Source organism: Podarcis filfolensis (genome assembly GCF_964270895.1).
Source record: "Podarcis filfolensis genome assembly, chromosome: 12".
Taxonomy (NCBI): domain Eukaryota; kingdom Metazoa; phylum Chordata; class Lepidosauria; order Squamata; family Lacertidae; genus Podarcis; species Podarcis filfolensis.
In genome coordinates, this window is record NC_139614.1 from 12,803,956 (window position 1) to 12,827,827 (window position 23,872).

General features: G+C 42.7%; 1 protein-coding gene across 3 annotated transcripts in view; it reads left to right on the plus strand.

Annotated features, from left to right (window-relative positions):
* The first annotated feature begins 509 nt into the window (after window positions 1–509).
* The window catches only part of CPNE4 (copine 4), a 246,331-nt gene continuing 222,968 nt past the window's right edge, over window positions 510–23,872 (plus strand). For all 3 annotated transcript variants that reach the window (XM_083578069.1, XM_083578073.1, XM_083578070.1), the window contains exon 1: window positions 510–602. The gene's annotated coding sequence lies outside the window, so the exon portion shown is untranslated. The remainder of the gene's footprint in view (window positions 603–23,872) is intronic.

Below are 23,872 nucleotides of genomic sequence, written 5' to 3' on the forward strand. Positions count from 1 at the left end.
TCTTCGAAGCTACAAACATGAGTCTGAACAAACTGCGGGAGGCAGTGGAAGACAGAAGTGCCTGGCGTGCTCTGGTCCATGGGGTCACGAAGAGTCGGACACGACTAAACGACTAAACAACAACAACAACAAAGGGTCTTGACACCTTGCTTGAGGGATTATGGAGGACAGGGGAGGTGTGATGGAGTCCTAGAGAAATTGAGCAAATTGGCACGTTGATTTTCTATGAATTTTATAGATTTTAGTCCCTTTTGACATTGACAATTGGAAATAAATTGATATATTGTAGCGAAGAAGAAGGTGAAGAAGACATGCCCCCCCCTTCCGTATCAATCTGTTACACAATCCCAAAGTTTGAGAGTCGGTTGCACAGGTGTCGTCAAGGTGTGGCGAACTGCCGAGGAACAACCTTGTTGAAGAAGACAACAGGGGTTACCGGGATCTTATTGCTGGTTGCAAAGGGCCCCCCATAACAGTTCAAGCTTCAGGGACCCCAAAATGTAGGTCTGCCAACCCACTCTTTCGCTGGCCTGACGCACACCTTTTCTGCCCTTCGCACTGAGGTAACTTCTGGCAACTTCTTCTGCCTTCCCTCAGTTGGGGTAAGTAGATACACAATGGTAAGGAATTTGTGTCGACTTGAGGTCATCTTTTTAATATTTATTTATTTATTTACTATTTTTTTCCTTCTTTTATTTATATTTTATACATTTATTTACATTGTACACATTCTTTTTATTTTTTTTAAAAATATTTTGACAAAGTCATAATCATGAGTAAATAAGAAGAAAAATGTGCACCTCTCCACCGAGACCATTCCATTGTAACTATCTAACCTTAATGTAATTTTAATCTTTGTTGGAAGCCGCCTAGAGTGGCTGGGGAAACCCAGGCAGATGGACGGGGTATAAATAATAAAAAATTATTATTATTATTATTATTACTTAAGGTTTAAGGTCATGCCACATTCTACCCTCTCCCAACCTCCATATTTTGGCACTAGGATTGCATTGTAAAGCTGCAGTCCTAATCCCACTGAATAAGCCCCATCAATTTCGATTCAACGTACTTCTGATGGCCTTCATGTTCAGAGCATAAGCAAATCCTGCCTGGATGATGTCAAAGTTTCATATAGTTCACCGTTCTGTTTCCAGTGTGGACTTTCCAGATCATTCTGGAAAATTTCTGTGTCTGTCAATCTGCCCGTCTTTCTTTCTTTCTTTCTTTCTTTCTTTCTTTCTTTCTTTCTTTCTTTCTTTCTTTCTTTCTCTATCATCTATCTATCTATCTATCTATCTATCTATCTATCATCATCTATCATCTATCTATCTATATCTATCTATCTATCTATCTATCTATCTATCTATCTATCTACCTATCTGAAAATATCTTCAGTCAGTCTGTCCGTCTCCCCTGGCCCTTTCCTGTTTTTGCTTCTTTGTGTAAGAAAAGTGTAGTTTCATGCACGTCATTCCACAGACCTGGGTAATTCCACCCCCCACCAAATACCAGACCAACTTGGGAGGTTTCTCTGTTCCTTCTGTGAGTTGCTGTTTGCATTGTGTTCCCAGCAGCACTTGAGTGACACCTTGTGGCTGATCATAAACATTTCAACAATGGCCCTTTCCTTTCCAGTTCCTTCTGAGTAATACCCCTCCCCACCTTCTCACTATATAGAAGGATCTGGCAACTTCTGTTTCAGTGTATCTGAAGAAGTGTGCATGCACACGAAAGCTCATACCAAGAACTAACTTAGTTGGTCTTTAAGGTGCTACTGGAAAGAAATTTTTTTTTTCCTTTCCTTTCCAGTCAGTCAGAAGTGCTTTCAATAAGTGTGCAGGGTGGGAACATTGTTTGAAGGGTTACTGCTTCCATGTGTACATGCAACAACTTCCTGTGGACATTCTATTGAATGAGGATATGTCCTAGCTAGAACTGGTGCTACCCCATATTCCTTGAATGACTTTTAAGGGTAACAGCAGCGATAAGGCAGCTGTGCCCTTCAGATGCTGTTGGACCCCAACTCCCATGAACCTCAACCAGCATGGCCATTGGTGATGCATGATGGGAGTTGGAGTCCAACAACATCTATACCTGAAGGAGCGTCTCCACCCCCATCGTTCAGCCCGGACACTGAGATCCAGCTCCGGGGGCCTTCTGGCGGTTCCCTCATTGCGAGAAGTGAGGTTGCAGGGAACCAGACAGAGGGCCTTCTCGGTGGTGGCGCCCACCCTGTGGAACGCCCTCCCTTCAGATGTGAAGGAAATAATGAGCTATCCTATCTTTAAAAGACATCTGAAGGCAGCCCTGTTTAGGGAAGTTTTTAATACTTAACGCTGTACTGTTTTTAACATTTGATTGGGAGCCGCCCAGAGTGGCTGGGGAAACTCAGCCAGATGGGCGGGGTATAAATAATAAATTATTATTATTGGAGATCATAGCTGGGTTACAGCTTTAATGCATCTTAGGGATAGGGATATATGTGTGTGTGTGTGTGTGTTTTGGATCCCCATATTTTAATCCAGAGAGGATGTATTTTTATATGCCTTGCAGGGGGTTGGACTAAATGATCTTTGGGGTACCTTCCAGCTCTACAATTATATGATTCCATGTAACGTTACACCCTGGTCCAGATAAGCAATGAGCAACAGTACATTGAGTACAGAAAATTGCAATAATGCCATTAGTAATAATAGTAGTTTATACCCTGCCCATCTGGCTTGGTTGCCCCAGCCACTCTGGGAGGCTTATTATGTTTATAAAAACATAATAAAACATGAAGATATTGTCCTGAGAAAGATGTAGCCGTGTTGTGATATTTACAGGAAATTAGGGATTTCATTTTTCGCTAAACGTTCCAAGTTAAGGAAATACCTTTTAATATATAGCTGAACTGAACCTCAGGGAAAAGTTACAGGGAAACATTGTATAGGAATAAGAATGGATTTTCTACTGGTGTTCTTTTTACTTCTTCTGTCAGTCATTTTTTTGACAATGGGCTATATAACTTGGCTCTTTGACTAATCTTCCTAAAACAACCACAGTGTCTCAGTCTTTTGAATGACTGCTCCAGACAGGTTTCATTTTATTTTCTCCATCCTTCCCCCCTAAGAAGTGTACTAAAGTAATTAGTTTCAAGACCTTTCCTTTTTCTCTTATCACCTGGAAAAGAATACAGTATCTCTGCATATAAGGAGGTATGGGAGATTGCATAGAAGTTTTAATTTCCTGCAAGCAATATTTCATGGTGTGCTGGCAGGCTTAGCTGTGTTTGATCTGTTGGTGAATATATTTTTTTTATTAAGGCACTGCAAGAAGCATAGATCTAACTTTGCCATTGTACTGAGGTGTATTAGAGGAATGACATTTATAACCTGGGAGGTTCTGAAGTGTTATAAGGTCATAAAATAGGTGAAGAGAAGAGAACCACTATATTGTGGGTGTGTAGGCGATGTGAGTGCGCAGCTAACATCCCAGTTATCTAGAGAGGCTTTGTAAAGTGACACAAAGATTGATAGAGATGGGAAATTATCATCTATAATTTAATCTACTGAGTCTATTTTGAAAAGTTGTTTGTTCATTATGCATTTGGGCACCTCTTTTAAGATATCTTCACCAAATTTTGTGTGATGGTTCCTGAGATCAAGGAGCAAGTTTTCATCTAGTCATGGCTACATCTGGGCACAATTTTGAATCCAGATGGCAGACTGAATATTTAAAAAATGCACTGATCGATGGCAAAACTACACTGCTTATTTTGGTTTCTTTGAACTCAAATTCTCTAGTAATGTAGCTGCTAGTGTATAATTCAAGTTTTGGAGCCTGATACTCATTTTTGAAATAAATGCCAAGGGCATTTGAAGTCAAAAGCATTGTAGGGATAAAACAGAGACAAGCAGCTTGCTGCTCTATAGCCTCATGTGACCTTTGGTCCGATTCCGTCTGGTGTTAAGGATGGAATATGGGGAAAGTGGGCAAGAGAGAAACGTAATGGACCTACCCATCTTTGGCACTAGGCTTCGTACTTTTGACTCTGGCATCACCAGTTTGTGGTACTTCCAGATTACCCCAAGGGACTGGGCGCCAAGAAGAAGAAGAAGAAGAAGAAGAAGTTTTTATACCCCCACCCATTCAGCTGGGTTTCCCCAGCCACTCTGGGCGGCTCCCAACAGATTAAAAACAGAATAAAGGTTGCTCTCTCCTGTAATACATTATTGAAAGCAGTTCACCCTCACAAAGCTACAATTCCCAGGGTTCCTAGGAATGAGGGATTGATAATTAAACCACTCTGGGAATCGTAGCACTGTGAGACGCCTCCTAACAACTCGCAGCACCTTTTACAAACTATAGATTCCGGAATTCATTTTGAAAAGCCATGACTGTCAAAGTGGTATAGGATTGTTTTAAATGCATAGCATGGGTGTAGCCAGTGTCTTTCTTACAACTACTTAGGCTGCAATCTGATACCTTCCTACCTGGGAGTAAGAAGTTACTTCTGAGCAGACATAGCCTTGCCCTGTTACTGAGTTTCTGTTTGAGATGAGGTTTGAACCCACACTGTACAACTACAGTTCTGTTAGGTAGGTAGAAAACATGTCATTATTTTTCTTTTCTCCAGTTAGAAAGAGTTCTCTGATCAATCATCTCTTTAAAGAGAGAAACCTTGGGCTTCTGAAACATAGTGTATACTTTCATGTGTAAGCAATTGTTCAACATCTCACATGAAAACGGCTGGTGCTAAATTGAAGTGCCCAGCTAGTGCCATTTTCTGCCTCTCAGCTCACCCAAAGCTCTTGCAAAACGGAATCTGTCACCTCAAGTGCTCTTGCTTGTGGAAAGCTTCTATTCACCAAGGACGCCATCCACGCACAATGAGATCATGGGATGAAAACAAAGCCACATCCAGGGATTCTAGTTCAAAGGCTTCCTAAAGCTTACTGGGGAAGAGCTGTAGCTCAGTGGCAGATAATTTGCTTTGCATGCAGACGGTCCCGGGTTCAACACACTGTTTTCTTTTGCTCATAGCTCTTGATTCAAGCAATAACATGTTTTTGTGGCTCTTCAAGTGAAAGCTTCTTTCAAGATCTTAAAGGTTTATCCCCCCATTTGGGGCATTGCTGCTTAGAATATGTTGGCATCAGTCTGTCTCGAGAGACAATGGTTTGCACCTCTGGGGATGAAGTCAAGCCACTATGTTAGCAGGACCAAAGTGACCTCCTTGGGGCACAAGCCTGGGCAGTGTGTATGGAGATCATGGGCTGCCCTTGCTGGTGTGGTCGAAAGGAAAGCAGAGCAAGACGTTTTGCACCAGCTTGGCTGCAGGAGTTGTCAGAAGGAGGAGTACAAGTTGCCATCCAACCGTCCTAGGGACGCCACTTCAGATTTGTTCAGCATTTAGTCGTTAGCCATTTCTTCTCTTGAAGATATCCTGCAAGGCAGCAGAGGTTTCAGATCACAGTTTTCCTTCTCTCCTACCTGCCCTTCGCTTCCCTCTACAGCATGTACAGGATCCGCCTTCTTGACATTGAACCAACTATTGGTTAAATCCCCGGTGGCAATTACTCTCAGGAGTCACCAAGTCAAGTAAAACTATTCCAGCAGTCTCAACAACATTTTATCCACCCACCAGCTTTACTGTGTATCATGGGCACATCTACGACTATTCAGAACAATCTAGTTTTCTTAGGCCATATTGCCAATATGCAGGAAAAGGTCACACTACCAGGTTCAGCATCCACTGATGAAGGGTGTGGGCTGCTCATTCATATAGTACATAAAGCAGGTGGCATTGCGGAAAGGTAAATTTAACCCATACAATGGAAGGCTTGGAGGACACACAAGCCAGGAAGATGATATTGCTGGACTACAACTTATACCACCCCCAGCCAGAATGGCAAATAGGGATGATGGGAGTTGGAATCCAATGTCTGAAGGGTCACAGGTTCCCTCAACCCTAGACTGAACCACATTTAGCCACACTATCTGCAGACACTCTTTGATTGAACGGGTGAGAGAAAAGCAACTGCAAGATTTTTAGCATTGAACAATGAGCCCCTTGTTAATGAATAATATCATGTCCCATTTTAATCTTCTTTTAAGGAAGCTGCTTTTTCCTGTGCAACTCCATTTAAGGCATGCTAATTCTTAATCAGGTCAGCTTTCCGAGACTCCAACATCATATTCCCATATTAAAAATGAATGAAGGAGACAAGATGCTGCTTTTTCTCTCCAGGTTCAGGGAAGACTACCACAGCAACTAAGTCACTCAAGCTTTTAAGTCACTGAAAATAAAAGGGACTGTAAAGGGGAATCTTCTTGCATAATATGTGCCATTTAGTCAGAATTAGGGAAGGGGAGAGAGAAATTCACCTTGGCTCCCACATAAAGGGAAATCTACTTGCACATTCTGAAACAATACGTGCACTGAAACATAGCCATCTTCTCGAAGAATCATAGAATTGTAGACACAGTTAGATAAAGGAAGGAAGTTTCTCAGGTGTGTTTGGCCCCCAAACCCCAGTGAAAGGCTTTTGGGGAAGGACTGAGGCAGAGTAGCAGAGATACCCACATTGCATGCAGAAAGGTTCAGTCCCCAGCATCTCCTGCCTGCCTGAAATATTGGACAGCTGCTGCCAGTCAGTGTGGAAAATACTGAAATAGGGGATCAATGATCTGACTCAGTATAAGGAAGCTTCCTTGGAATACAAAACACGAACTCTCTCTCCATTTCACATCCCATGCTTCCCACCATGCAAATCTTAACATTCTCCTTGTGCCTAATTACAAATTAATTACCAGATGCATGATTAAGCTGTTCATATTTCAGATGCTTAAAAAGCAAGCATGCCCTCCCATTCTCTCTGCTTGAGTTCCCAATTGTACCCTTGGCAGCTCTCAAATGCAATTGACTCAGGGATGGTTCTACAAACACTATTGAATAGATATCTCCAAACAAAGAAAAAAGTAGAGAGCAAGAACACTTTGCACAAAGGTATAATTTAACTGATGCATGAGAGAAAGAGCGTGTGAGAGAGGGAGGGAGGGAGAACTTCCCCCCTTTCAGCTGTTCCACTGAAGAAACACGGGTCCTATGCTCATCTCCATTACCCTAGGAATAGGATACCTTAATCTGCAATTACTGTGTTGCCAGATAATTGTAATTGTTGAAGGGTACTCTTGCAATGGAACCACCGAAGAACGACTGTTTCTGTGCAGAATGCTTAAAGCTGTAATCTGAATCACACTTACCTGTAAATCCCATTGGATTCAGTGGGATTTACCTCAGAGCAGGGATGGGGGAGAAGTTCAATTCAGTCCACTTTTAAAGGTGAACCCACCTTATTTTCAGTTCTGAAACAATACACAGCCCTTCAAAATTTGCACTTCCAATTTTTGCAAGGCAGTTCTCCAGCAAAGTAATGGGTGCAAAAATGCATGCGCTAGGGTAAAGTTGCATATATATAAAAAAGATATGGGTGAAAATAACTTACCAAAGTGCATTATAGAATCATCTAGTCCCACCCCTGCAATGCAGGAAACTTTTGCCCAACGTGAGGCTTGAACCTACAACCGTGTGATTAAGAGTCTCATGCTCTACCAACTGAGCTATCCCATTTTGGAACATTGCCTTGCAAAAGAGGCATATTAGGCAATATTCTGTGCAAGCAAGCATTTATTAGGAGAAATCCATTGGTTTATTTTCACAAGAATATTAAAAATAAATAAATCACTGACTGATGTGGACATGTGGAGAGCTGAACTTAAGCGTAAAAAGAGGAAAAACTAAAAATTACAGATTAACCCATCTGTCCTTTTGAGTAACTGTATAGGACTGCGATGTTAAGCCTCTTGTAGCTTTATTGGAGAAGATGAACTGCTTTAATCACTGAGTAGTGGAGAGGAGCTTAAGGACACCCTGTGGGAACATTACCAACCATTTTTCAATAGTTATCAAATACTATGTATCTGATTGCCAGTATTCTTTACTATTGTTCCTTGAGTTTGTGTTGTTTCAATTAGACGACAAAGCTTCCCTTTCTTATTCCCTGCTTTTCAGCAGTATGTGTGTGCTTGCATGATGCAGTTGAAGTGATGCAGTTTCCTTTTGCTAGGCAAGTAAGGACAAACTGTTATGGCTGTGGTTTTCCTGGGAGGAGAGACTGCTAAAGTGACATGAGACTGTGACCCTAATCCCAGTTATGGACCGCTTCAATCGCAGCTTCTGGCTGGAAGATGCACACTCTTCCAAGCAGATGCCACTGTTGCTATGAAATGACTAAACAGGTAGCAACCTTGAAAGCTGCCCTCTTGCCCCCAACAGAAGAGTCAGAATGGGAAGGGGAGGGATTAGAAAATAGCAATTGCCATTATAACGTGTGGGTGAGGGCAATTGTCTTCACAACTTGCTTTAACCTAGTTGGACACTGCAAGATATGGGATGCTGGTCATGATGAGCTACAGATCAGGCCTGACAAGCACAGCAAATCAGTTCTTGCCCCTATGAAGCAGTTGTTGACAGGGCCTTGCAGAGCCCAGCGGAGGCCGGGCCAGGTAGATAATTTTTTACCCTGGGGATAACTGAAGTCTTATAAATAAGTAAGCATATAAATAATTTTCACAAAAGTTATGCTGACAAATAATTGTCTAAATTATGATTTTGTGCCTCCGCATTCACCCCAGTGCATCCCCTGCGATTGTGTATATGCTGACCGAGGCCCCCTTTGGAATCGGAGGCCCGGGCCAAGTGGCCCATATGGCCCCTGCCCTCTGTCTGGGCCTGGTGGTTGAGACGGAAGGTCCCTGCCTCCCCTCAGCTGCCTAAGTCCCCTCCTCTCAAGTGTGTTTCCCAAGTAACCAGAGACTGTGCCTGCATGCCTGCCTTTGCTCCTGCTGCTTCATGCCTCTCCTGGTTCTGGGAGACCAGGGGGAGGAAAGCTTGTCACAGCGGGGGGTGGGGGGAGACACCTGTGACTCTTCACCAGCCTGACTCATCTCTACCTCTTGGCCTCCCTCCTCCCACTCTCCAACGTCTGCTTCTGGTTCTCTCTCAGCTCACTAAGCCCTGTCACCTCTTCAGTTTCCAAGACCTCCTCCTCCCAGTTTGCTCCCTCTTCTCCCTCTGACGCCCCATCGTCATTCCACCACCAATCCCCGGGCTCTGAGCCTCCTTCCCTTGCGGGTTCCCCAGCTTGTTTCTTCCCCCATTCCTTTGCGTCCAACCGGTCCATGGCAGGCGAGTGGAGCCAGAGACAAAAGCGAGCAGAGCAATGGATGTAAATTTTACCTTTGTACGGCAGGCTACTTCCTACAGCCCTCTCTGCCCTCCATCCAGGCAAGGAAGAGCCATTATCAGAGTTGAAGGACACATGTCAGTGGGGGGGGGGGGTGTGCTCAAGAAGAGCTGAAGCAATGCTGGCGAGGGGTGTGGCCTGGAGGAATATAGGGTGGCTGAGGAAGTAATGTGCCCGGGGTCTCTTCCCAAGGGCCAGAGAGAGAGAGAGAGAGAGAGGTCTAAAGGGCCACATATGCTCTCTCCAGGCCTGCCTGACGTCCCCCACCTTGTCATAAGAGGAAAGTCTGGAAACTGGTGGAGACAGTGAGCAGAGCAATCCTGGTGCATTGGAATTCTGAAACCTGTATCACTCGGATCCCTTTCTTGAAAAAAAAAAAAGATTGCTCATTATTCTCCTCTTGCTTCAGCTGTCTGCCACCTGTTGCTTCTGTGTTGCGTGTTTATGATCGCTGATGCAAAATGATCATGCAGAGGTTGTCATGATATACTCGAGCAACAAATGACCCCCTCACCCCTCCTCTTCGAGTCAAGGTGCATAGTGTCCAAGGCCAACCATGGTATTTTGGCACCTGAGGCAGAAAAACCCACAAACTTCTCTCCCCAGCAGTAAAAATACAATGGCGAGTTATAACTGACAATTGGGTGCCTTTGCAGAGGTTTTTCAAACGGGCTTGTTTAGATGTTGCATGTTGCCACCCCATAGGGAGATAAGACTGCAAACCTGTCTTAAACATTTTCACAAAACAGCATTTCTCTTTCTCGTCAGCTGGATCCTGTGCAATGGCTCCTATAATTGCAGTTATAAAACTGTAATCCTCCTCAGAGTGAACATGGTGTTTAGATTTGGGAGTTGGAGGTGGGTGGAGAGGAGAATTGCACCACATGCTAGACAGCAAATAGCTGAAGATAAAACACAAAGCCTGCAAAAAATGAAAGATGAATGTGAGATGCCTACAAGCTCTCTGGGGTCTTTTAAGAACAGCCAATGCTGAGTGAAAAGTACTGCTCGTGATTAACGTATTCCTGAAAAGTTATTCAGCACCTCTCTCGCCTTTCTATATTTATTTGACACAAACAAATACTACCTTCCCTCAAGGATTCCTACTACTGAATTCTAACTCAAGACATAATTTATCTAAGACATCTGAAGCCTAACCCCAGATATAATTTATTTATGACATCACAGAATCATAGAGTTGGAAGGGACCCAAGGGTCATCTAGTCCAGCCCCCTACATACATGGCTGTTATGGAAGAAGCCTTGTTGCAGCGGAGGAAATGAAACCCTCAAAGAGGAAAAACACCAAAGACAACAACCAGCTGGATTAAGGATTTAAGTGCAATACAAAATTAGAAGAATCTTTATTTAAAAAAAATACTAAGAAGTAGTGCACAGGATAGCTAAGAACCATTTGGCCTGTCTGATAACCCACAGATATTTCAATTCTTGACTAATAACAATTCAATTTTGGAAGTCCAGAAAATTCAGTGATGTCTAACGTCAATAATGGCTGGCTTCTGGGCCTATTTCCATAAGATCTGAATTAGGAACCCAACCAAATGTGAATTTCGAATCCCTGTGATGGGGTGAGCTCCCGTTGCTCGGTCCCTGCTCTGCCAACCTAGCAGTTCGAAAGCACAAAGCGCAAGTAGATAAATAGGTACTGCTCTGGCGGGAAGGTAAACAGCGTTTCCATGTGCTGCTCTGGTTCGCCAGAAGTGGCTTAGTCATGCTGGGCACATGACCCGGAAGCTGTACGCTAGCTCCCTCAGCCAGTAAAGCAAGATGAGAGCCACAACCCCAGAGTCGTCTGTGACTGGACCTAATGGTCAGGGGTCCCTTTACCTTTACCTTGTAGTCTTTACAAGTTATTTGCATGTTAATAGTGTGATGGAGTGGCTGGAATGTTGGGACCAAGACCTGGGAGACCAGGGTTCAAATTCCCATTTGGTCATGAAGCTCAGTAGGTGACCTTGGGCCTGTCATCAATTGTCAGTCAAACCTACCTCACAGGGTTCTTGTGAGGATAATATGAGAGTTGGGAGAGCCATGCACACTGCCTGGAGCTCCTTGGAGGAAAGATGGGCTATAAATGCCATAAACAACATAATTGAATGAATAAACGAATGAATTCACAACTGTGGCATCAAGCCTGTAATTTCCCACTGCTGGTAATTGTATCAAGTTCTTCAGGGAGGACTGGATAGCTCAGTTGGTAGGAGCGTGGTTTTGATAATGCCAATGTTGCAGGTTTGGCAGCTGCATATTCCTGCATTGCAGAGGGTTGAACTAGATGATCCTCCACCTGATTCTATGAAAAGGTAGCAAACATCCAAAATCTGTAATATTAATGACACATCCACATATCAGTATTTTTAAGAACTCTTGTGAAAAAGGAGCCTCCCCCCCTCAAATAGGGCCCTCCACAAGACTATTTATTTATTCAATGTTCTTCAAAGAAAGGTTCCTGGGGTAGGTTTAGATAGTAGAGATTACAATAAAAACCCCAAAAATACAACAATGCAACAGGAACAAAAACAAAAAAAATCTATATAGTACAACAATAGCAATCTAGGATTCTAAAACAGCAGGTGGCAGAGCAAATCCAGTAACTGGAGAGGAGGTAAAACAGGACAAGCCATAGCTCAGTGATAGAACATCTGCTTTGCATGTAGAAGGTCCTAGGTTCAATCCTCAGTATCTCTAGGTAGAGTTGGGACAAGTTCACTGTCTGAAACCCCAAAGAGCCACTGTCAGTCAGTGGAGACAGTAATCAACAGGATGGGCCAGTGATCTGACTTCCTATGTAACTGTTAAAATACCTGAGAGAAATCGGGTCCTCCCTTAAAGAGGGCACGTATTGCGGTGAGACCTGGAAAACCGACACCCTGTGTTGTGGGTGGGTACGATTGGTCAGCCACAACACCCAATTGGTAGGTCCCTCGAAGCTGGGTGCAATCTGGCCAATGGGACGTAGTCCAGACGGTTCGAGGGACCTATTTATGCCCATGCATGTGACCCAGAGCTTCCTCTTTCGACGCGTGCATTCGGAACATCCACCCACCTCTCCCTAATTTTAGGGCTTTGCGCTTGACCTTGCTGTGCCATTGTGTGCCGTCTGTAATTGGGACAGGGGCACGGCAGGAATTTCCCCCACTTGGCTGATTGGCTGTTGTCATTTGGGTTTTGCCTGCTGTGTAGCAAAATGTCACAACTTGTAAGGTTGCGGATAGGCTCTGGTTCAGGTGATAGAGATAGGAGAATGCTCTCGCCATCCCTATGTGAAGGGTATTCCATTAAAGGAATCCAGGGACTCGATGGTTTGGTCAACCCCTGAGGGGGTTCTGCCTGTGCCTGAGTCCAGGGGCACATTTGGGTGGCAGAGTTATCCTGTTCCTGGCTTTCCGCTTATCCAGGTGTTCACCCTTGGCTGACCTATGCTGGAACCCTGGGTCAGCGCTAGCTGTATGGCAGGGAGCTAGTCGAACCAGAGCCTATGCAACCAGTCACTTTCTGTAACCAATGAAGTTGCGGCCTAAATTCTGCCAAAAACCAAAACCAAAATTTGAGTCGTGTGAATTTATTTGGGGGGGAGGTTTCTGGGTCTGAACACGCAATTAAAATGTTATTTGCCTAAAGCCAAAATGACACCAGAGTAGGTCCCTGCCACCATGAATGTCCTCCACAAACCTGGCTGTCATCCATCATATTTCTGAGGACTTTAGCAATCCTTCTTGATTGATATTAGACCCATTTCTGTGGAGGTCAGTTTACTACAAAGCTATCTGGCTAGCCACCTGTGGGAAAAACGGTTGATCATAGGTTATAAAACGCAGCACAAACAGGACAGTACATTCATGCCCCCACAAAAGCCGTTTGATTGCAACTGTTTGCCTCTATGAAGATCAAGGACGGTTTAGGCTTCCGCTCATCTACAAAAGAGATCAAACAATCCTGAACATGTGCCCACAGAAAAGAGAGAGGGAAACCGTTGTAGGTCTCGGAAATTCAGTGCAAAATAAAAGCATTAACTATGAAAAGATTCTCCAGCAGTTCAGAAGGATGTGAGTGATGCCTTTCTGACCGGTTTTTGTGTTCAGAGGTTTTTCATTGCATTTGTCCTTCAACCCGGCGCTTTAAGAATCAATTCAAATTCTTGAATGTCAAATATCGACATTCCAGGGCCAGCAATAACTGTTCTAACTTAGCTGCAGCTCCTGAACTGTTGAATGCAATGACATGAGAGGAAAGGGAGGGTTTTCATTTTCATGTGCCTTTCTATTTTTATATCTGTGGAATTGTTTCCAACCGGACTGTCACTGGGCAATCTTTACACTGCACAATGTTGTCAAAGGATCTGCCAGTCCTTTTGTTTGCAGCACACTATAATCCAGGAGGTTTTTCAGACAGCCTTCATTTAATATGTAGGCTAAGGTATTATAGCCATTCGGAGGGGGGAAGCCAGTGGTGCAAGAAGGCAGGACTTGGGGACAGATATCCAGGGTCCCCCCCCCAAAACATGAGCAGAATGCCTCAATCTGGCAATGAAATAATATGCATTGCCTCAATCTGGCAATGAAATAATATGCATTGCCATTTAAAGAGTGTGGGCAGTGTGAGAACATTTAGGTCAGAAGACTGGGGAACCCTTTGCATTGATTCCCCTCAAAACACAACAACAACAACAACAACAATTTTATTATTTATACCCCACCCATCTGGCTGGGTTGACCCAGCCACTCTGAGCGGCTTCCAACACATATAAAAACATGATACAACAGCAAACATGAAAAACCTCCCAATACACGGCTGCCTTCAGATGTCTTCTAAAAGTTGTATAGTTATTTATCTCCTTGACATCTACTGGGAGGGCATTCCACAGGAAGGGTGCCACCACCGAGAAGGCATACCCTCCAACATTTCTCTGATGAAAATAGGGACATCTGATTCCACAATGATAATTTTACTATTTATAATCAACACATCTTACTAGGTTGCCCCAGTCCAGACTGGTAGGACACAGAGGAATGGTGGGAGGAACCAACTGGGGAACCACCAAAAGAAGAAGGCTCAGAGCCTGGGAATTGGTGGTGGGAAACGATGGGTGGTCAGAGGGGGAAGACTGGGAAGAGGATGTGTCAGAAGCTGGAGAGGTGACAGGGTCTAGTGAGCAGGAAGAGTCTGTGGCAGAGAGATGTTCAGAATCAGAAGCTGAAGCAGGAGAGGAGGGAGGCCAAGAGGCAGAGATGGGTCTGGTTGGTGACCTCCCTCCCCTTTGGTTTCTCAGAACCAGAAGTGGTATGAAAAGGGCAGAGGAGAGGTTGGCATCAGGCAGGCACACTCTCTGATTACTTGGGGGAAAGCCCTGGAGAAGAGGGAACTTAGATGGATGTGGGGAGGTGGGAGCTTTCCGTCTTGGCAACTAATCCATGGGGAATGAGCTGCTGTGCTCCTTAGGCCTGACATTCCACCAAGTCTGTACTTGCTAATAAAGAGTTTAGCTCCAACTTGCACGGTGTTTACTGCCGGCTCGACAACTACCCTAGGTGAGAGATGGTGCGAGGCCCTTGGATGTCTGAATGCATCCAAAATACCTGAATCCCAACTACTGGTATAATGTTGTCTATATTCGGTTAAAGGGCCTCAATACAATAGAGAAGGAGAAGACATTTTAATTAGATCTTAGATAACGATGAATAGTAAATAATCTACTTAGCCTTTCCCTGCCCGGCTCTGACAGCTTCATGAATAGATTCAGATCTGGAAATGCTTTCTCATCACAAATACGTTGAATAGGCAGGTGACATACTGCTTGGTCCCAGAGCTCCTTGTGAGTCACGTGATGCGTGCATGGTGCCTTGGCTGACAATGAAAGCTTTCCAATTGATTCCAGTATCAAACTGGCTTGTGTAGTGATGCTCAAATTACAAGGGGCCTGGTGGAATCATTCAAAAAATAAAAAATAAAATAACTAAACCTCCTTACCTTTCAAAGGGTTGAGAAACTTCAGGCCTGGGGGACATTTTTATACCTAGCCTGTGACCTGGATTTTGGTTCTACTCAACTGATTTCATAGTATCTTGGCAAGAATCCTACAAATGAAATCTGATTTCAAAAGGGTGGTTTGGAATTGTTCCACCACAGCCAGTTCTTAATGATGATGATGGTGAGAAAAGCAGAGTTCATGTTGTTGCCACTTGGTGGCAGCCTGTCAATAGCTTTCTGTATATTCAAATGATGCTCTTGTTCAACAAACTCATAACTGCTGGATTCTTGGGGTGTGCGTGCGTTTGTGTGTGTAGAAATAGCAGACTTTAATAGTATACCTCTGAAGTTCATTGACACGTGAGCTATAGGAAATCTCCAGAATTAGAAAAAAAATGGCATCTGAACAGAACATATACCGCTCAGTAAAACATGAATGTTACACCAAACCTCTCTGTAGTCAGAAGAGAGTATCCAGCACAGTAGTCCTTGCATTATGAAACACTCTCCCAGCAGCAGTGAGGCAGATACCAACACTGTGCGGATTTTGGCGTGCTATGAAGACGTTTTGATTTCAGCGAGCATTTTAGAAATGTTAATTTTGGGTTAGTCGTGCTTAATGCTCTGACATTTTATCTACGGCGTGTGCCATTCTGTCTTTTGCACATCATTCTGCTCTCACAGTGGCCAAGTGGATGCCTAGGGGAAGCCCACTATAGCATTCCGGTTCTGCTGCATCAGACTCCCTTAATGAAGACCTATGTTGCAAGTAAATAGTAAATAGTTGGATATGTCTGAGCTATGAACTGAGTCCAACTGGGCATACAGCCCTAGAAATAAAATCGTACTGGTTCATACGAAAGCTTCCTTAACCCCTTCACTTCAAAATAATATATATATGAAAGTTGGTGCAAATGTTCTCAGATCCATGTAGAGTAATTTGTGGATGAATCCGAGTTCCCTTCTCCCTCCAGAAGGGAAAAATAACTGAAGAGTAGGCATATGGTATGTCTTTAATGTGATTGGCAGTCCACTGAGGGTAGAGATGGATAAATCTGTCAACTCTGTTTTTTCTCAGTTGCTCTACTTCAAGCTCATCACATTTGCACATCAAGTTGTGATTCTTTTTCAATAAGTCCTCATGAAAAGTCATCTGCATTTTTAGTGTCCTTGTCTCCTAATATGCACATTGTTGCAAGCAATTTTCCTTAATAAAATGCATTCCCGTATGCTCTTTTGGCTAATATATGCATTTATAGACACACCCTCCCCTGATAACACATTTTGGACAGTTTTTCTAAAATAAATAGAGGAACAGCCTTCCACAATTTGGAAAAAGTCCATTTTGGTTCAAGTGTTGTTTTGGGAGCAATATAGACTAGCACTTTAATGCAAAGTATTTTCATCTGCAAAGTGCATTTGAGCAGTTTCTCATGGCACAATTATTAAAATGTGTATTAAAATGTGTTTGGGCAACTACAAATCAGGGAAGCTCATATTAAGATGCAAATCAAAGCAAGTTTGTGCCCCATCCCTAACTGAGGGTAATTCTGAAATGGCTGAGTGTAATTCCCTTAGGATCCTATATCCTGAATATAGGAAGGATATTAACCAATTAAAAACAGACACATGGTGCGTGCCAAATTATTATACTCCTATTCCTACATTGCAGGGGGTTGGACTACATGATCCTTGGGGTCCCTTCCAACTCTACAATTCTATTATTCTATTGTCTGCATTGACTTTTCTTAGTAAAGTGATGCCCTTAAAGAAGAAGTGTACTGAAATGGACCTGGACCTAAATCAAAATTTCTTGGCATCTAAGCTAGAACACTTGCATCATGGATGGAAAACCATCTCTTTTGCTCTTTATCAGATGCCAGCAATGACATTATAGTTCTGAAGGCTATTGAAAGCTCTTTGTTATGAGGTCCAGAACATTTGTACACGTTGGTTCAGATCTGGAGCCCCAAAGGAGCAATATGCTTCCTCTCACTTTACCTATGTGGCATGTTGGCCAAGCATGTAGGCTACCTTCTCCTGTCATAGCAAAGAAAGCAAAGGCTGGCATTAGTTTGTGAGCTCTATTGCTGGATAGCTGTAGTGTCCCAATCTTCATTGTATCATTAGCAGTAACAGAGGCAAATCTATGGAGTTAATTGCCTTCCTGGGAGTATTGACAGCCCCCCAGGCTGTAGGATAACATGCAGCAGCCATGGTGCTAAATTACGTTATGCTGTAAAAATATTGTCAGAATGAAGTATTAGCACAGTCACTCTTGCCTAAACTTTTGATGACTTTTGGAGGACTGATCCAGCCCACTATTTAAATAGCAAAATGAAATGTGACGTTCAAAACTGACATGTAATCAGCCTTCCCATTTCATGCTGTTGCTATCGGTATCCTTGTTGCACTGACATTCCAAGAAGAGCTTTCGCTGCCTCAGAAATGTCAGTCATCATCAGAGCTTGTTATATTTTCACCGTAGGTGGTATTTTATCCACAAATAGTCTTATTTCCTTCAAAGAAACCCATCCTCCCCAACTCAGGCCAACATTACTAATCTGGTGACACAATTGGGTTCCCAAACTGTGGCTAATAAGTCATTTTACAAATTTTTATTGTTTTCCAGTTGGGGAGAAATTGGGATTCTCCTCCTGCTTCTACAATGAGAGCTAATGTGCTGCCCCCTCCCCTCGCAGAGCTACAATTCCCAGAACTTACTGGGAAGAGGGCTCTACTGTTAACCACTCTGGGAATTGTAGTTCTGTGAGGGGAATAGGGGGTCTCCTAACAACTCTCAGCACCCTTAGCAAACTACACTTCCCAGGATTCTTTGAGGGAATCCTGCCTGTTCAAAGTGGTACAATGCTGCTTTGAATGTACAGTGCAGATGGGCCTCTAGTTAGACCAGGGGTCAGCAAACTTTTTCAGCAGGGGGCTGATCCACACCTTGTGGGGGGCCGGACTATATTTTTGGGGCGGGAAAGGACAAATTCCTATGCCCCACAAATAACCCAGAGATGCATTTTAAATAAAAGCACACATTCTGTTGTTGTTTAGTCGTTTAGTCGTGTCCGACTCTTCGTGGCCCCATGAACCAGAGCATGCCAGGCCCTCCTGTCTTCCACTGCCCCCCTGACCGCAGTTTGGTCAAACTCATGTTTATAGCTTCGAGAACACTGTCCAACCATTTCATCCTCTGTCGTCCCCTTCTCCTTGTGCCCTCAATCTTTCCCAACATCAGGGTCTTTTCCAGGGAGTCTTCTCTTCTCATGGGGTGGCCAAAGTACTGGAGCCTCAGCTTCACGATCTGTCCTTCCAGTGAGCACTCACGGCTGATTTCCTTGCACACTTTCTACTCATGTAAAAACACCAGGCAGGCCCCACAAATAACCCAGAGATGCATTTTAAATAAAAGGACACATTCTACTCATGTAAAAACATGTTGATTCCTGGACCATCCATGGGCCAGATTTAGAAGGAGATTAGGCTGGATCTGGCCCCCGGGCCTTAGTTTGCCTACCCATGAGTTAGACCTTACCTGGAGGACAGCTTTCAAAGAATATTGTAGACAATCTGGAATAAGTTCCAGTGACGGCCAAGCAGTTTGGAAAACAAGTTGTAGCAGGAAATATTGAAGAAACTGGGTAAGTTTTGCCTGGAGAAGAGCAGACTGAAGGGGTATATTGTACAGATATCTGAAGGGCTGTCCCATAACAGCCCACAAGTCAGGGCTTGGTCTCAAGTGCTTAAATTACAGGAAGGTAAATTTTTGGAGCAACTTTTAGGAGCAACTTCATAATGGTAAAAAAAGTTAGACAGTGAAACTCTCCCTGGATGTTTTCAATCAGAGACTATTGGGGATGCTCTGGATTTTCAGAGACTAAGGCTTAATTCAGACCATTTAATCCAGACCAGCCTTTGGATTAATAGACAGCATTGAGAATGCTCTGGATTTTATCTTTGGATTTTCAACACTGATCAGAGAGTTGGTGATTTACTCTATGATTCTATGAAAAAAGTTGGGGATTTGGGTGTGTGATAATATAAGACTGTGCTGCAGACATCCGTAACCCTGAAGAGGCAGCAGACATACACCGGCACATTATGAACACAGACCAATCTTAATTGAGTTTTGACCCAGTTTTTTTTTAAATAATATTTATTAGGAGTTTAAAGATTACAAAAAGAAGAAAAAGAGTTAAACAATGCAAAACAATACAATACAATACAATACTTAAAAAACAAACAAAAACACACACACTACTTATCTTAACAAAACAAAAACAGAAACAATTAAAAACACATCCAATATTTCCATATCTTATCTTTCATTTACTTGTTTTGACGACCTCCTCATACCTCCCTTTTTTGTACTCTAGTTCAGTTAGCTATTTCAGCAAATCCTTTCCATCTTTCTCAGTTTTTGTCCTATAATTTATCTTAACACAGTCTAACCTTATTCTTTCTCCTTTGGCCCATTAACAGTCTATTTTTACTTAATTCTTTATAACATTTCTGCTAAAGCCATATAACTTCATTCCAGCATCCTTCTAACATTCATTAATTTTACAGTGTTTCTGTAAATAGTCTTTAAATTTTTTCCAATCTTCTTCCACCGACTCTTTTCCCTGGTCTCTGATTCTGCCAGTCATTTCCGCCAGTTCCATGTAGTCCATCAACTTCATCTGCCATTCTTCCCGGGTGGGTAAATCTTATGTCTTCCAATACTTTGCGATAAGTATTCTTGCTGCTGTTGTAGCATACATAAAGAAAGTTCTATCCTTCTTTGTCACCAATTGGCCGACCATGCCCAGGAGAAAGGCCTCTGGTTTCTTCAGGAAGGTATATTTAAATACCTTTTTCATTTCATTATAGATCATCTCCCAGAATGTCTTAATCCTTGGGCACATCCACCAAAGGTGAAAGAATGTACCTTCAGTCTCATTACATTTCCAACATTTATTATCGGGCAAATGGTAAATTTTTGCAAGCTTGACTGGTGTCACGTACCACCTGTAAATCATTTTCATTAAATTCTCTCTTAAGGCATTGCATGCCGTAAACTTCATACCTGTGGTCCATAACTGTTCCCAGTCAGCCATCACGATGTTGTGTCCAACGTCTTGTGCCCATTTAATCATAGCAGATTTCACCGTTTCATCCTGAGTGTTCCATTTCAACAGCAAGTTATACATTCTTGACAAATTCTTAATTTTGGGGTCTAACAATTCTGTTTCCAATTTTGATTTTTCCACCTGGAAGCCAAGTTTTTTATCCAAATTATATGCCTCCACTATTTGGTAGTAATGGAGCCAGTCTCGCACTTTGTTTTTTAACCCAGTTTGAACAGCATTCTATGAAATGCGAAATGAATGAAGGAAAGGAGCTGTGCGGGAAATATATTGCATGAATCGGCCAACCAGAAACACCCCTTCCCATATTGTTAAGGAGAATATACAACAGGTGCCTCAATTCATAGACATTGTTTCATTTGAGGGGAATAATTTAAACCATTATTTAAAAGATAAACTTGGAAAGCCTTGGGAACAAATATAATCGCAGAGATGATATCCTTTAGAAAATCCACCTATGAGAGCTTGCAAGAAGCAGTTAGACCATTTACAGGTGAAGTTGCAAACAGAATGTAAAACAAAGCTTAATTAAAAACACTGACGTTCTTTTTTTTTTCCTTTTAAAGCCTCTGTGGGTCAGTTCCCAATTTACTTGGGAAATTAAATATGATAAACTGGACCTTGATATGAAAATCTGCCTTATGGGTTCCCTTTTGCAATGTCTTTGCCATCTGGCAGGAAGAATACTTCATCATGAAACATTCATTATGTTTTTTTCCGGCAGCACCTTGAACCCCATTGTGCGAAGCATCGTGCAAGCACAGGGAAAGGGCAAAGCCGTGTTTTGCTCACACACTGACCAAGTTCAATCATATTATTTATTTCCAAAGAAAATGCAAGCATGTGAGAGTCACAGTTTGGATGGAATTGGAAAGGAGACAGAGCCCCCCAATAAGAAAAGGGAGACAGAGCCCCCTAATAAGGCTAATAAGAATAAACCATTAGAGTGAGGTTCTCGAAAAACCAGGATCTACTATTAGCTACCACTTATATTGCAGTGTCCTAGCAAATGTACATAAATCAAGTCATTACCTCTTCCTAGATGGCGCTGCCTGGCAGGAATGGATGGATCCGTCAATTGCATGCTTGTTCATTCGTGGGTTTGCTCTATCTCATTTCTGCATTAATCTGTTGGTTTTTTTATTTTTTAAAAAGGTCATATCCACATTTTAATACCTAATTAAATAGGCATTATATCTCAGTGTACAGATTTCTGAAAATATTTTATCCTAAAATGAGCATAATCTTATGGAGTAACTGGTTGAACTTTAAAAAAAATTTTTCTGAAGGAGCTCAAGATGGAATGATGAGGTTCCTGCATCTTGCCCATGAAGTTGGGTGAAAGCATGTGATAAGAGCAAATTTGTAGAAGGCAAGCAGTTCTGGGTCTGGTCAGTGGGTGGCAGACCTTTTCTCAGTTCTGTGAATACTACTCAAGAAGTGTAGGCTGTTCTTCCCATTTTACTGATGGGGGAATTAAGGCAGAAGGAGATTTGCCCAAAGATTTTACCTCCCCCTGGGTTTAAAGATGTATTTGCAATGCTACAAGAGGAGCTGGAAGGAGTTAGACTACTGTTCAGAAATGACAAGAAGTTCAGCATAGAAGAAACTAGTAAGATGGCTGGTTTGGATCACGGCTCCATTGTGTTGTTTAGTCGTGTCCGACTCTTCCTGACCCCATGGACCAGAGCATGCCTGGCACTTCTGTCTTCCACTGCCTCCCGCAGTTTGGTCAAACTCATGCTGGTAGCTTTGAGAACTCTATCCAACCATCTTGTCCTCTGTCGTCCCCTTCTCCTTGTGCCCTCCATCTTTCCCAACATCAGGTTCTTTTCCAGGGAGTCTTCTCTTCTCATGAGGTGGCCAAAGTATTGGAGTCTCAGCTTCAGGATCTGTCCTTCCAGTGAGCACTCAGGGCTGATTTCCTTAAGAATGGAGAGGTTTGATCTTCTTGCAGTCCATGGGACTCTCAAGAGTCTCCTCCAGGATAATAAGAGGCAACGTGGGACATCTCTGCTAGGGAAGAAAAGCAGCTCTGACTATGACGGCTCCATGCTGGCGCCTGTAGAATCAGCAGCACCTAGTGCCTGAAATTGCAGAGGTGCTTTTCAAAGCCTCTCTCTTCTTAGGCAAGCCCATAGCAACAGCCTCATTCATGCTAACTGAAACAGCTAAACTCCGAAAATCAAATTCGTTTCTGGTTCCACAGGCACTTTGGTCTAGAGATGGGATAAACAGTCTAAAAATTATTTTTAAAATTCACTTAAAGCTACAGGACAAAAATAAGATAATCTGGGGAAAATTCTGCTTGTGGTGCTGCATCCTGCAGAATATTATAGGCTGGTGAACGAAAACCAGGCATTTCCTGCTAATGCCCTGTATTACAGAATGCTCTTCCCTCATCCATATGTGAAGCAGGAATCATCAGTAGCTTTGGATATTACGGTATATTACCCAGGCTTTCCCTGACCAATAATATCAATCCCCTTTTTTAATTTGTTTGAATTTCTTGAAATTTAATTTTCTTCATATGCTTTGGAGCTACTGTTTTTACTGGGGGCACAACATTTACCCTGCCCCAGGAATCAGCAACCCACGCTATGCCACTGTACAGTATTATATGTTACTGTCATATTTTTAGATGGGCTATTTTTATAGTGTTATTGTTTGCTTTTTTGCTTTTTTGTAAACCACTTGGAGACTGTTTTTGGTATTAAGCAGTAGATAATTATATGAAATAATATGCCAGATTCAGGTAGGTAGCCTTGTTGGTCTGACGCAGTCAAAATAAATTTTAAAAATTAAAAAATTGTCCAGTAGCACCCTAGAGACCAACTAAGTTTGTTCTGGGTATAAGCTTTCTTGTGCATGCACACTTCTTCAGATTATATTACCCATGGTCTCTAAGGTGGTACTGGACAATTTCTATTTTATTTATTTATTTAAATAATATGCCAGTGTACCTGGGAGAAAATCCTACTACTGGCACTTGTATGGAGTCTGATCATCAAAGTTGACGACTGATTTAAACGAAACATTGTTGTATACATTTCTGGCATTCAGTTTTAGAAGAGGCCTTTAGAGATATGTATTGCACTTAGACTTTGCAAAAATGCGTGAAATCATTGGGAAAACTCAATTTTTTGGGGCGAGTTAAGATTTTATCCACACAAAACAAAACTGGGTATTTGTTCCAGATTCTGTCACAGGTTTGGCCTGGCTCTACTTAAGTTAATAGAACCAGGGAGACTTGTGCCAACAAAAGCTGGTGGCACACAGGTGTCTGGGCAATTAGTATTTGCGATGAAAGGGCAATGCCTTTGGGAAATGTCAAAGCATCCCCATTTTGCTTTTCCCATTAATCGGGTTAGAATCTCAGGCTTGACAAGCTGAAAGTGGAGTGGCTGCAATTACGTTGGAGTAGCTGGATTGTGCCTTTATCTTTGCAAGTGCACGC